Raw genomic sequence first — 14,313 nt, 5'->3', positions numbered from 1 at the left:
GTCAGATTGGCATTGACCCTGGGGGTTTTTTGCCTTCCTCTGAAGCATGGGGCCTGTGTCATTTGCAGGTTTAAACTAGTGTAAATGCATTTGTAGTCTGCACCTTGAAGTTTTTAAATATGATCTGAGGACTTCGGTAACTCAGCCAGAGGTTAGGGGTCTATTACAGGTGTGGGTGGGTGAGGCTCTGTGGCCTGAAATATGCAGGAAGTCAGACTAGATGATCATGGTGGTCCCTGCTAGCCTTAAAGTCTATGAGACTGTCAATGTAAGACTGCTGCTACGCTTCTCCATAAGTGGCATGGAACCGCTTGATATTTGAGCTAGGGTTCTCCGCAGTTAACTCTACCACCACGTCAACCTGTCTGTGTTTTGGATGGATTACGTCTCTTTTTCCCTCAGATGGAAGGATCCATAGTATTTTAAAGTATGGAGTCCTTACAGGCAGCCACAATACAGTGCTCTTGAACACAGATATATCTGAGGTGGTGGAATTCTGTCAATACTATCCCGTGTTGTTGTTTGCGTTGTTGTACCACTTAACCATACAGATTAGTTTTTTCTTCAATAGGCAATCAATGGAAAGATCTTTTTCTTGGCATTGTCAAAGGGAGTCCATTTGCAGGACAGAGGGCAAGATCCTGGCCCACTGAAGTCAATGGGAGTTTTGCCATTGACTTCAATGAGGTCGGAATTTCATGGAAAATGGACAATGGAGAATGCTGTCTTTGTGGACTCATGTGGGTAAACACCCTGGGTATCAGTCCATGATGAGGGCATAGAATTCCACATGTCACTACATCCTGCTTAATCTGTTGGCAGGGAAGTGTTTTCAAGGAACATAGCATGCATTTATCACCAGCTGAACCGGGCACAGATTTTCCAGGCTGTGCTCAGACCATGGTTCACTGTATCATTACTGGCGAGGAAGTCCTTCACCACTAGGATGGGAGAATGCAAAAAGCAGGATATATGTGGGAAGTGGCCACCACACTTCCCTAGATTATATTTTGCTTCTTGCCTGAGATTACAAACCACGGGGAGAGAAAAATGGTTAATAATGATAATATTTAACATTTGTACAATGCTGTACTTTTTTGAAGCATTGTGCACACATTAACGCTTACCCTAGTTAACTCCAGGAATGTTTTGAAGATGAATTAGTTGTCTTCACACTTTTTAGAGGCTAGGAAACTATGACAGAATGGTGAAGTGTTTTATTGAAGGTCATGCAGTGAGTTAGTTGCAGAGACAAGGCTAAAGCTCAGACATTCTGACTCCTAATCCTATGCTCATTTCTCCAGACCACACTACCTACATTAACCACCTGTCCACCTGTCAATCTTAGGTCCAAATATGCAGGTGTGCATTTTTGTGAAAAAAAAGGCAAGAAATTAATTAAAATGTCCTAAAATTCTCTAGCCCCCTCTCTCTCTCCAACACCCTAAAATTCCCTTGGCTTGCTCACCTTCTTTTCTTCACTTCCATCTCCCTCCTTCTCTTCCCTTCTCTCAAGTGCTCCCTTCCATAGTCCAAACTCACCAAAACCCCAATAGTTTCTTCAGGGACTCCTGTTCATAAAACTTAGGAAACAGAAACAGTTCCATATGATTTAGGTGACCAATCACATGGCATGAAGAATGAGTTATAAAAAAACATACACCAACACTGAGCAGTTCATAAACAATCCATAGGTTGAAAATGGTTCATAGAACATTTTTGTAGATCAGTTACAAATAGTGAGCAAATCAGTAAAATTCACAATCTATTGGTGGGCATATTTGCAAACACAGAAAGGCACCAAATTGGCTGAATACATTTTTACCTGTGGATTGTTCACCTAGCTTTGTTTCAAAGGCAATGGCATATAAACATCAGGGAGCAGAATTTGGTCCATAAAGTCTCTTTCTGCGCCATTTGTCTCCATAAGTCTCTCAAAGAGATCTCTGACAAAGGTGATCATTAAAAAAAAAAAACCAAAAAAAAAAACAACAACAACCCCAAACCAACTGTTCTGTTCCATTCTGGATTAATGATTTCTAAGTGTTTTAGTAGATCAGTTACCCCACCTCTGTTTTTGTCAAATATCCACAAGCAATAAGAGAGGAGCAACCCACAATACTTGCAAAAATAAGTTTGTGCTATGGTTTTCAAATGCAGAAACAAGCACTAGGATAAAAACAAACCATTTGGTATGACTTGCAGTCTCTATTAAGTGAGGCCTAGTTCTGGAGGAGCAGAGTTGCTGTAGGTCGGGATTGAGGTGTCCTGGCAAGCACTGAACACATTTTACCCACGCTATACCTGGCTCAAGTGAATGCTTCATCCCTCAGATTAATTTTTTAAAAATTGTCTGCTAGAATTTCCCTTCTCAACTGAATCAGCAAACATCAAAACTAAAGTGGTTACATGCACTATAACTGGTACTTATAATCAGGGGTGGCTCTAGGTTTTTTGCCACCCCAAGCATGGCAGGCAAGCTGCCTTCGGCGGCACGCCTGCAGGAGGTCCCTGGTCCTGCAGATTCGGCGGCATGCCTGTGGCTTCGGCGTACCCGCCGCCGAATTGCTGCCGAATCCACGGGACCGGTGGCCCTCCAGCAGGCATGCCGTCGAAGGCTGCCTGACTGCCACCCTCGCAAGGACTGGCAGGGCGCCCCCTGCCGCTTGCTGCCTCAGGCACACGCTTGCTGTGCTGGTGCCTGGAGCCGCCGCTGCTTATAATATGAACATTAAGGGCCAGTCCCTACAAGATGCTGAGTAACTGGGACTCAGATCCTCAAATGTATTTAGACACCTATCTCCAACCGATATCACTCCCTGTTGAAGCCAGCCTCTTTTAAGGTGAGGCCCTATGAAAATATTTGGAATTAGAACTGTAGTGCCCTGTGCACGGGCATCCTCACCTACTGTAGTTGCAGTTAGACATGCATTAGATATGTGTGGTGGGAAGCGAGGACTTGGGGAATGGCTCTTTATTTCACTGACTACACATTTGGGGCTCGATTATGCCTTTCAGTCACAGCCACCCAACCCTGGTGGTGGGACAATTTCTGCTGGAGTTCAGGGTGAGCATGGCCACTCTAGCACCTACCTCTCTTCAAGGGTGCAGCATGTGTTCCCCCTGCATCAGGAAATGCAGAGAGGACTGTGAGGCTTGCACCATTTGGGAAGGCTAGTAGTCCCTATAGGTGCTAGACCTGCATGGTCCTTGCCTTCTCTGAACCATAGATGGGGAGTTTCTTGTTGCATTCCCTTCCATACTTTGTCAAAGTGAGCAAAACCTGGCCCTTTCATTTTATTGCATGCAGGGAATGCTTTTGTTGTGGGCAGTGCACCGATTTATCATTCAGAAGGTTTGTGTTGTCTCTAGAGCCATTTGGGAGATTTTTATTTCCTGCTAGAATGTTCAGGGAGAAACTGCTCTTATTTGTCAATTATGCACCCCTTTGAGTGCCCCTGGATTACACCATAGAAGGAAAAGAAAACTTTGATGTTACTGCCTTATCCATAACTGCTACAATATATAGTTTGTCCTGACTAAATATTGCCAGAAAGGGACTAAAATAAGTATGAGGAGTTCTTGAACATCTGTCTGGTATAAACTGAAGAGAATACATGAGATTAGCAATAGGCCTGAATCCAAGCACCCCTGAAGTTTGGGCAAATTTGGTTTTGGTTCTGAAATTGACCAGGGTGTAATCTCTGCTTTAGATCTAATAACAATTATTCCCCTTTGTTCTCTTTCATACTTGAAAACGATGTACTTTGGAGCCTTTTAGAATTATCTTGAGTGATGGTTGGAAAACTTCAAATATTTTAGCCAAGAGCCCCAAAGGCCAGATGCTAATTTGACCTTTAGCCAAACAATTTACAATACAATAGGTCTTCAAAATGGAGTTGAATATCTTGTAAGAATGATCTTTCTTGTACCGTGTTATTGCGGCTTTTTCCACTTTAAGACTCAGAAGTGCAGAGAGATGTTAACCTGGGAAAAAGTAATACAACAACATTCTTTTCAAACCTCAGAACAGGTTGGGTTTGCATTTCTGCTTCAGGGGTATTCTTATTTTATCTAAGTCACCCATCCTTAATCAAATGATCTGACTATTGTAGATGTCAAAGGTGACGCTGAACAAAATCTCTAGGTGTAGTGTTCTCCCCGGGACTGCTGGGATTTTCAAAACCAGACCTTGGATCAGTTATTGCCAGTGATCCCCATTTTTATAAAGGGCTGGATCAAAACCCCACATCCAAATTGTGGGTCATTTGAAATTTGAATGCAAATCTAAATTTTGTGGCGTGAGTTGCCTTTGTCTATATGTCAGAATTTATTCCAGCCAGGCCCAGCTTGTTTTAAGTAACTAATCTTTGAGAGCCGACGCATCTCGGAATATGTTTATGTTTCCTCACAAAGCATGGTGCCCTCTTTAAAGTTGTCAAAACCCTTTAATACTAACGTGCCTCAGGTGGGCAAAGCCCCTTGATGTAATGTGAAATGCTGGATGGTTGAGCATATGCAGGTTAACATTTTGAATGTGCACAAAACCGTCGGCAACCAGTAGGATACATGATTTTAACAGCATTAAAAAAGGCTGCCCATTAAATGCAAGCATACATTAGCATTATGTGCTAGCAGTGAGGATGTTTCTAAAGCAGGTTTGTCAAACAGAAATGACAGTTCACAGTTTGTTAGTAATATTATTGCAAACTGAATTATGCTGCATCTACCACCCCTACAGTTAATAACTCTCTTCCTGTTAGTTCCAATTAACTAGTTATTGGAAATCTACCAGGATCAGTATCACAACAGTGAATCAAACCTTTCAGCAAATTCAGTTGCTGGCATACATTTTTCCTTTCTGCTAGGCTGTAGCTTTATACAACAACAACAACAACAACAAAAACATGGCCTTTGATTAGCCCCTGCATTTTTACACTAGGATTTGTTTAGCTGACATAAAATGGTAACTCAGGCTTTCAGAGTCAACTCTATAGGGGGCCTCTAAAGGGGGAAGCTCAGACCCCTCAACATGCATTCCTTGTGCCCCCTGAATTAGTTTCAAACAATGCCATTTTAACTCTCTTTAGAAGAAACCCCCACCAACCTTTATACAGGCCACCCTGTGCCATGAAACCTAGTCCCTTCCCTGAAGGCATTCAGGATCCTTTGAAATGGAAAATTTATGCTGTACTGAAATCACTGTTACTATAATAAACAACTAGTGCCATCATTCTGCTGGTATTCGGAGTGCACTTAAACCTGAACCTCATGTAAGTGCACCATTTGAGGGGCAGTTGTGAGGGGAAATGGTCTGTTCAAATGTTCTTCTGCAAACGGTTATGTTATGCTCCTTTTTTCTCTCACTGTATTGAAAATCCCCCTCCCCACATTCAATTGGGGCCACAGGGCCTTGTGGGTGATTATATAACTTATAGGTCAGTTTGTTGTTTAGGCACAAGTACTACAAGAATGTGGTATGTTGGCTGAAGCTGTTTGTTTGCTTAAGTTCTCAGAGTTCAATGAGGTCATTTTCTCATCTTCCCTGTGTTTTCTTGTATTTTCCACAGACCTGCCAGCCTCAAACAACACCCTCTTTCTTCGCATTAGAAATGGAAACACGTCCTCTGCAGGAATTTTCCACTTAATAGCTCCTGCTTTCCTACCGGGGGCCTCAGCGCACCACCACTGCAATGCTGTATTTCTTTCCACTGCAGTTTGACATTTTGCAGCCAGCACAACGAGCTGTATTCACTCAATCCTGATTTTTTTTTAAACATATTATATATACATGCATAATGCACCCAATGCAACAATTCTGGGGGCAAATGCCAAAGGTATTTAAACAGGATTTTGTGCCATTAATGGTATGGCGTTGTCAAATAATAATGATCTTTGATAGTGCTTTCTTCTACCCCCAAGGCTTTTTATATATACTCTCGCTCTGCCTTACACTCCCTTTCCTGGTAAACATTAAGAGCAAATCTCATATTCTATAAGTTGATTGTAATTGTTTGTCTTTGTGAATTATTTCCTTTGCATAATATTTGCAAGCTGTCCATCAGTTCCTCACGCTATGATAAGGAAGAACACAGATTATTTATAACCGCAGCAGTACACAAGAAGCCAGCTTTAAAATGTGCTGAATGACCTCTCTGAAAACAGCAATATTTGCAAACTGTTTACTGCTGCAATGTTTTGATGCGCTCCTAAATGCAGCAACCTAAAGATTTGATCAAAACCGGATCTCAGAGATTCAGTTTGATTTTTTTTTTTGGTAGGTGGGGCTGTTGTAAAATAATAAAAAACTCATTTCCAGGCATCATGCTGCTGCGTCTGATAAGGAATGTTTTAGTAAAACGTAGAGCGATGCATTGAAGCAAATGTTGTTTATTGATAGAGCGGAGGTTTCCCCTGTCTGCATAGAGTGGTAGAGTCTCAGACAGCAAGGTCCCAGTAGGTCAGACTGGCACATTGAATTGTGTATAAAATAGAACTGGGATTCTGGAGACGGGGCGGAAAGAGGAAGAGGGATGGTGGTGGGCAGGTTGTTCAGGCGGGGAGGGTGGGCTGCCTGCTGGGGGAAATAAAAAGAAAAAGGATTGATGATTTGCAGGACACCTAGGTATTTCTTTCAGGGGGTATTACTTCCACTTTTAACCAGGAACAAGAGCTGGGAGAAAAAAAGCGGCAGGGGCTGACAGCTTTGTGTTGATCAAAGGGACATAGCATTGAATGCCTTGCCTTGCTAGCTATTTATTAGAAAGAGAGGCGAGCTCCTTTGCTATTCTAGTAGGGAGAGAAGGGATTAAAGATCAAAAAAAGAAGGGGACTCGCCTGACTCCTTTGTTCAGAAAATATTTTTTTAAGAAGCTGTCCACTATAAGACAAAACCCCCCTTTCTTTCCCCAGTGGTGCCGCCTCTCTTTTTTCAGTGGTTGAAATTTCTGATGATGAATAATTCCATCAGCATCTTTTCTTATGTAGAGAAGTCCCCCTTTGGGAAACTTAGTTAACTGTCTTTTAGCCTGATTAACCTAGGAAATAAAGTTTAAATGCACTGCTGGGATTCTATTAGATTCATCGGTTCACAGGGAAAGGTGTTAAAATGCCCTTCACTGGTGCAAGTGACCGCCTGTTGTAAAAATGATTATCCCCAGCAGTAGAGGGAAGGAGTGGCCACGTCTACATATGGGAAATTCTGTGTTTTATTAGCATTAATACATGTATAGATCACAAACAAGCCCATCATGATGGTAGCAATTGGTGCATTGTATTAAATGTACTCCCTTAAATCAGTGAAATGTGATCTTCTTAAGTCCTAGAACTACAATAAAATTATTAAGCGGATGAAATTGGAAAAGCCTGTTTGTGTGATATCTTCATTCTGGGTTGCCCATAGTGTAAAAAGTAAGATCATATCATTGCAAAGACTCTGGAGAATATGGACTAAATTTAGTCTTGGTGTAGCTTCACTAAATCAGTGGAATTACCCCAGGGATGAATTTGGCCTTAATTGTCTAAATGCTCAGTTATATTTGTGGATTCTCAAACTCTCCATATGGTATATTAGGAGGGAAAAGATTAAATAGAAAATCCTCTCCATGATTACCATGCTTCCATTACCTTTTAATTTTTTCTTGGTTCAAGATGTTGCTCTTTAGTTCAGGTGGGAGTGGAGGCTACATGTAGGCACAAGCAAGGTTAAGATGAAAGCTGGTAAACATAAATGCTTTTGGACAGAGCTGTGAGAAATTCAGAAGTTTGGCTTTGTAGCATTTGATGCTGACATTCGCCATGGTTTTGTTCTGTCTACATTTGCAGCTCCTGAATTTTGCTTTAAGTTCAAATGAACCCCAAATATCAAAGCGAAACTCAGTGAAAATTGTTGAGTTTAAAATTAAAACCTCATTAACCTCCATCACTAGAGCTAGGCTTCAGAACTGTGCAGAGTGGGTACATTTTCAAAAGCATCTAAGTTACTTTAGGACCCCAAGCCCTAGACTTTTAGGAGTCTTAGGAGCTTAACTGACTTAAATGCTTTCTGAAAATGGGACTCAGACTCCTAAGTCGCTTAAGTACCTTTGAAAACGTTACCCAGTTAATAGTGTGGTCACCATTCAAATACTCAACATTTATCAACAATTACCAAACAGAGATTTCTGAGAAAATAACTGCAGTGCTGCATCTCACATACTGTGGTTTGGTAACTCTTGGTAAATGACCTTTTAATGATGCCCACATAGCGGATAGCAATAAAACCACAAATTTAATCTATAATAAAAATGGTTGTACTGACACAAGTCTGGGTCTTGGATAGCCTTGGCCGACTTCATTCTTACTTGTCTCTGTATGGCTATTTGGTGGCTCCTGTTATTAGACCATCCAACAGCTCAACTCATCATTTCAAGGGAGCTGGGATCAGCAGTCAGATTTGGGGTGCTTGGCTGAATCACAGAAAGGCCTCAATTCTGCAAACAGATGTGCAGGTGTAGACACATAGGCATTTACACTGCTGTGGAATCCCATTCAAGCCAAGCTTCTCTTTCTGCAAAGTAAGGATATTAACATGTCACATAAAAGGGGTTTTGAGAATTAATTATTAGTTCATAAAATCAAAAAAAGTTAAAGGATAAAAACCTATTAAACCAGCTAGTTCATTCCCCCAACAATACAGGATTGGTCCTATTGTAATGTGATTTTGTAAAGTGCTTTGAAGATGGAGGGCTCTGTATGTGCTAAGTATTATGAATATTGTAATATTCTTGTTTATGGATTCGTGGGAGAATTGACATTGCCAAAAGCCTAAGGCAAGGCTTAACAGGGGGCATAGTAAGTAACCAGGTGACAAAAGAGACAGAAAATAAAGATGCATAGGTAAGTCCAAGGCAGACAACTGGAAAAGAAGAAAGGAGAAACCCAACCTATAAATGTATAGACAGGCCTCTATAAATGACACCTTCATGACAAATGATCAAGAATGTTTCAAATGCACTGCATTTCTCCACCCATTTCTGAGTAGATCTTAAGTACCCTCCACTGCTTTGAAGTCAGATTTCATGCCAAAATGTCTGTTACTAGTGCAAGTGCTACCACTAACTGAAGCTACAGAGTGTTGCAGATCTGAAATAAGACAGCCAGGGCATCCCTGCTGAAAAGCTACCCAGCGGGACAAACCCTTTGTTCTCTTTTAAAATGAACTAATTCAAGGAAAGTGCTGTCTAGATCATTACTGCTTAATGTATGCAGCATTCCTCCCCTGCCCCCACTCCTTTTCACTATAATTTTCCTGGTTAGATATCAAAGGACTTGGATATTCTTGTAAACTGCATAATTGGTTTTAATATGTAGACTTGTCATTTCTAGGTGTATGCATCTCTGCATTAGCAGAAGTTTTGCATTGACCATATAGAGATCACCTGTGGATAGGCTGATTAATTACCATAGACAGAGCCCTATTTCATTCCATTTTTACCAGCATAATTTAGATCTGGGTAATCACTGCAATAGTATTAAATAATTTAACCTCCCTTTCAAGGTTATTTTAGCAATTATAATCTTGGTGAACGTCAGTGAATGCTTCTACTATTTCCTAGTCTGCTGCCTAGTTTTCCTGATCTCTGCATCCCATGGCTTGTCCTTCTGTGTTGTGCCAGTTGCATTAGTTTAAAAAGCTAGAAATAATATAACTAGCATTAGTTGGACATTCTTCAAAGTCTATAAAATGTGGAAAGGTTCCTTGGCAATTTCAGGAGATGTCCATAAAATTACAATAGAGATTGAGAAAATAGCTGAGTCACTGATCACCTTGGCCGTGAAACAACAGAAAAGAAGAATGGCCCAAATATTTATTAAGGCTGGGATTTTCTAAGAAACTTAGGCGCTGAATTCCCATTGAGAGTCAATGGGATTTGAGCATCTGACTTCCTTACGCTCCTTTCAGAATCCAACCTAAAATGGTTGTTAGGGAATAACATATCATGCACTTTCCAAAATTATTAACTCCAGATGAGATTTTTAAAGCAGTGTGGAGCAGTTAGCCACACATATTCAATAAATGTTAATGGAAGATGTGTGGCTGACCCCCTGCACAGCTTTGAAAATTCCCACATCTGAGCATGTACTCTATTGTAATGAATGGTAAAACTGATAGCACCACCTACTAGTGGAAATGCAAAGCTGTAAATAGTTTTTGTTAATTTGCATCATGATGACAAAAGGCATGCTAGCTCATTGCCCCTTTGAGGTTTTAGAGTGTTAACAGAGTAGATCTATCCTTTGGTACATACATCTGAAGGGAATTGAGATTTGGGACTTCACAATTTGCTTGTTACAGTTTGGTTTTTTTTTCTCTCTCTCTCTTTCTTTCTTTTATTTATATTAAAACAAAACAAAACAACTTAAAGGAAAATTTCAGGCATAAAACAGCAACTTGGTAATTCTAGAACAGTATTTTGCTATTTTGTTTGTCTTTATACAACTATTATGTACCAATGAAAATTCAAAGTCCCAACACTTTTAGCATGTATACTAGAAGATACATACTGAGGCCCCAACCCTTTAATCTTTACTCATGTTGGAAACTGATTTCTGTTAGTTTTCTTGACTAAAGATTGTAATTTAATCCAGCTTTATGAGGTGTGGTAAAGTCCTTCCTGACCTTTCAGTTAAACCCTCTGTGTGGGATCAATAGTCACAATAGTCACCTCATTTTTAATTTAGGAAAAATCTGGTGTCCCACCCAGTAATTGTTCATTTTCTGAAATCCTTGGATTAGATCAGACTCCACCCATGGAGACAGAAAATTCCAATAATTGATTAGCTTTGACATCTGGGACCTTTTGTTGAGCGTTTCTTTAATGCAAGAAAAATGTATGTGTGTTTATGTGATGATCCAATGACTGCACACTGATTCTCCCTTCACTTAATGTAGTAACTCAAATTAAGTTACATGAAGTTACACCAGTATAAGTGAGAGGAGAATCAGGCCCAGGGGATAAAAATACTGGTCAAAAGATCATCCTTTTTCCTACAGAGCCAGGAGCTTGGAGTGCTATTGTGGCAGCATGCCCAAATCCCCAGTGCAGAGAGACAGCACATCGCATTGCTTTCAAACAAGTCCCTCTAGCGGATGTGCAGAACAGAGCTGATGGTTTCTAGGGGGTGCTCCAACTACCTATCATGGGCTAAAGAATGATTTATCAAAATGCGAGACCTGTGTCACTAGTGGGAAAATTGTTACGGGGAATATGAGGGTCGTGAAGGCCCTCCCAAGACTGAGAAAATAAAGAGTGAGAAATATTTTCTGCTGGGAACTGAGGTGGCTTCTGCTGTTACCGATCTGAAAAGCACAATGAATAGATGCAGAGGCATTTTAGCTTCAGACGCACTTCTTCATCAAATAATGCCAACAGGAACTCCTTAACAATCCTCTGGTGAGGTCAGTCTCAATTTAGCTACGCAGACAAGTTTTAGAGCAACAATTTTGTCATTTCTATTTATGGGAAAGCTGTAGTATGTATACCAACCACAGTACTGTCTGCATCAAATGACACACATTATTTTCTTATTGAATCACTCGCTATATTACTTCATACACCAGTCCCCTTGGAGTTTTTTTTAATTGTGGAACTCTGTGCAGAGTATGTAAAGAACTCTTTGCAAGAACTGCTGATGGCTACCTTTTGGGTGTGAAGAACTACATAGATGAGCTTAGTATTTCTTGGTGCATGACACGTATATTGCATGAAAGAGAAATGATTAATTAACCTGCCTGTTTATTGCATCATTCAGAGTAAGCAATGGCAGAGTAGCCAGATCAGAATTTGATTTTATATAGAATTTTTCAAACGTAAGTTATCCCAGCGGACTTTATAAAATAATGAGTCCTGTTAATACTGTCAGTGTGTTTACTGTGTAAGCAGAAAAGAGCAGCCAAGTTCTGCTTAGCAATAACTCACATTAAAGCACTGGACAATGAGAACTTGTTTCAGTGGAAGAGGGAAAATGTTGTTCAGGACGTCAGGGGAAGCCTCAATATTTTTTAAAAAAAGCCACAGGATCTTTCATTTTCATCTGGTCAGTCACCAAGAGTGGCTAAAGCAACCTCGGTTTAACTCCTCACCTGAAGGATAACCCCTTAATATCGCCTGCTCTCGCCCTCCCCCACACACGTACAAAATTGCACGATAGGATTTGCCCTAAGTATGAACAAAAATCAGGAGTGTGGATTTAGGGCCAGATTTTTATAAGTACTGAGGCACCTAAAGATGCAATTTGGCACTTTGTGGGATTTTAAAAAGCGACATCAGTGGGAGATAGGTGCCTTAGTGCTTTTGCCCTTGGGGGCAGATTTTTAAAGGTATATAGGCACCTCTCTGCATCTTAGGTGTGTCTAAATCATTTTTAAAACTTGATCTTTAGTGCCTGCCTGCTGTTCTCACCAAAGGCAATGGCTAAACTCCCATCCCCCCATTTCAGTGGGAGCAGAAGTAGGCCTTTTATCAGGGAGGATAAATTAAGAACTGACTAAAATTTTCATGCTAGCACTGCTGTTTTTTTCCCCCTGTGGGTCTGCTTTGGAACCTTCTGTTTAAATCTGGAATTGAAACTCCACGAAAGGGTCTGTTTTCACAGGATTTCTAGTCATTGCAGAATTCAGAAACCCCACGGCTTATCCTATCCTTACTACGTTTCTAGACAAAACCATTCAGGATTAGCTTTGGATAAGCATCTGAATAGTCAGACGCTTTTCTAAATGTGGCTCTGTAAAAGTTTTGGCATATGCCCATCACTAACTTTTGTGCAGGATATCCTGGTACACAGAGAAGAGTTTTACCAGATAAGCTATACTGCTACATCCACCCCAAAGTTATCATATCAAAATCAGGAGATGAGTAGTTAGGCATAGGAGTTAAGTATAACTAGGCCTTTGAGTGAGGGATGGGTTAAGAAAGGCAAGCTGTACACATGTTTACAGTGCCCAGAACAATGGTACTGTCCCCAAATAAAATTGTTTATGAAGTTTTAGAAACCCTCCTATTGCTGCTGTTCGCATTCCTAGTCTTCTTTCACCATTATTCTAAGGTAGTGGGAATTAGAGTTATACAAGTACAACTCGATCTCTTAGTCTGTCTCCCTACTTTATATTTTCCAATGGATGGTCCAGTATTGCCAACCCAAAGCATGCAAAAATCACAAGTCAGCCCTCCACCCCCCAATTAAAGAGACTGACTTAAAAATCATGTTTTGTTTTGTTTTTTTAAGTATGGGAGTTGTGTGATTTTTTAATTTGCCTTATGGTTTTTGAGCCTTTATGATTCAAGTTTCTGAGATTTCTCCACTTAAAAAAAAACAAACAAAAAAACCTGAGATCTTCACATAATCCCACCACTCCAGCACCTATGGCTGTAGACACCAAAATAGATAAGAGCACAAGCATTCTAACAGTTGGTACTTATCTGGGACCCATCACTGTGGTATCTGAACATCTTAACCTATTTAATGTATTTCTTCTCACAATACCCCTGCAAGGTAGGGAATTGCTATTATCCCCATTTCACAGATGGGGAACTGAGGCACACAGAAATTAAGTGTGTTGTGCAAGGTCATGCAGGAAGTCTATGGTGGAGCAAGGAACTGAATGTGGGTTTTCTGCATCCCAGACTAGCCCCCTAATCACTGGACCATCCTTTCTCTTTGATGGTAATCCTGTGTAATTTGAAAAGTCTCTAGTAATGAGGCTTCCATTACTACACAAGGAGGCTTACATAGCCCATCAATTTTGTTACAGTATAAATAAGTATTTCCTGGTATTCAGTGCAGAACATTCCACTCCTATAGTACATCTAGGCAGGATTTCTGGTGGGATTCCAACATAGACATTCATGGTAACCTGACCAAGGGGCAGCGGTGGCTAAAAGCGTGCTAAGAATTTTAGCGGATTTTTAAAAAATACCTTGACATTTAAATAAGAGCTACTAACAAAAGGTGTTAGAATAAGTCACTCAATGCTCCTGGCAGAGAAATTGGAGGGAAAGCTGAATATAAGTTGTTCAGTATGCTCTCTCCTGCACTGAAGCTGAATGGATGGCTGCAGTTCAGACGCAGCCCTCGCCGAGACGGAGACATATTTTAAATTGACACATCTGAAAAAATAGTATTCTTTTGCCTTCATTCTCCTCACTCCCTTCCTCCATCCACAGTAGGTGGCTCCTTCATTATACACAGCCCCACCCACATTCTGCGCTTTCAGCCATGATTAGTACATATTTTTATAATAAAAATAATCCTCTGCCTTCCCAGCTGTACATT

At 40.6% G+C, this 14,313-nt stretch overlaps 1 long non-coding RNA gene across 2 annotated transcripts in view; it reads right to left on the bottom strand.

Moving 5' to 3' along the window:
* Nucleotides 1-14,313, bottom strand: part of LOC117883196 — a 93,404-nt gene that overhangs the window by 27,541 nt on the left and 51,550 nt on the right. The window contains exons 1-2 of one of the 2 annotated variants that reach the window (XR_004647202.1): nt 10,707-10,799; nt 8,300-8,548 (exon numbers count right to left, since the gene is read on the bottom strand). This is a non-coding gene — a long non-coding RNA (uncharacterized LOC117883196). Of the gene's footprint in view, nt 1-8,299; nt 8,549-10,706; nt 10,800-14,313 lie in introns of those variants that run through there. The other variant, XR_004647201.1, reaches the window with a different exon arrangement.

Source organism: Trachemys scripta, chromosome 9 (assembly GCF_013100865.1).
Source record: "Trachemys scripta elegans isolate TJP31775 chromosome 9, CAS_Tse_1.0, whole genome shotgun sequence".
Classification (NCBI taxonomy): domain Eukaryota; kingdom Metazoa; phylum Chordata; order Testudines; family Emydidae; genus Trachemys; species Trachemys scripta.
The sequence above is the reverse complement of the archived record's forward strand: the minus strand, read 5'-3'. Positions and strand labels throughout refer to the sequence as shown.